Here is a 1269-nt window from a genome sequence, read left to right as displayed (position 1 = left end):
AAAAAAAAAAAAAAAGATTTATTCATTTTTCATTTTGAGGATGAGTGTTTTTCTTACATGTACATAAATGTACTTCTTGTATGCCTGATGCTCAAGGGGGCCGGAAGAGGACATCAGATCACCTGAGACTGGAGTTATAGATGGAATCATGTCTGAGCTGGGGACTGACTCCGGTCCTCTGCATTATGTGGCCTGCTCTTAATCACTGAGCTGTGTCTTCCAGCCTCTGTTTGTATTCCTTAAGTAAGCCATCGAGGTCCTTGATAGTTTGTCTGAAAGGAGATAGGGGTTTCTCTGATAACTCCCTCCCCTGCAGTGATTTTCCTGAGAGGGTTCCCAGCTTGAAGGCTGAAGTGGAAACTTGAGGGTTCTTTGGAAAATCAGTTGGTTGGTGTTTTGCTGGGGCAAACACATGAAGGAGTGTTTCGTTAAAGTGGACACAGGTAAAAGACTAAGGCAGATTCATGAAGGAATGTTCCAATGAAGCAGATACAGGAGAGAGGCTGTTCTGCTAAAGCAAGCATGTGAAAGGACACATGGTAAAGGATTCCTTGCTAACCACATGCGTCTATTCGTCTGCCATACATCGCATAGTTAAACTGTATTTGTTGGGATGCCATTCAGAGAAACCAAATAACTTCTGGTGTTCTGCTATAGTTTCTTGCAGCTCCCAAGGACTCAGGCTGACTGGATGCAGATTCTGAGGCAAGGCATGTGCAGGACATGTGATGTTTTGAGGGTATAAATGGGACAGAGTCAGAGCATGGCTCAGTGGTACAGCTAGCTGTGCAATGTGTGTGGGCCTGAGTCCTTGCTGAACTTTACTGCCTGGAGTGAGGCACAGCCTAGAACTTCTCCTTGTGTTCCTGCTGGTCCCCACGGCTGACTGGAGCCAAGGCTGAGGCCTGACTGTCTCTGCTTGGTTGTGTTACCACTGTTGCTAACCAACTCTATAGAACTGGACTGCTGGTGTATCTGTGAGGGGTTTGCCAGTGGGTGGGGCTGCCACTGCCTGCTAACCTGTGAATGGAGCTGATTTCCAGACAATAAAGAGGGGAGTTGTTCCAGAGAATCTTTCTAAACAGGTCCACTTCCCCCCTATCCTCCCCCCCCCACTACCTTTGGTGGGTTGTGGGTTACAAGGAAGGTTAAAGCATTTACAAACCATCATTAAAAATAAGATTAAAAAAAATAAAGTTACAGAGGGCAGAGGTAAACAAAAAACTATCATCTTACTACCTTGTGTAGTCCCACTCATCAGTGCCCACT

This window comes from Mus pahari, chromosome 21 (genome assembly GCF_900095145.1).
Source record: "Mus pahari chromosome 21, PAHARI_EIJ_v1.1, whole genome shotgun sequence".
NCBI classification, from domain to species: domain Eukaryota; kingdom Metazoa; phylum Chordata; class Mammalia; order Rodentia; family Muridae; genus Mus; species Mus pahari.
Note: the sequence above shows the minus strand (reverse complement) of the source record.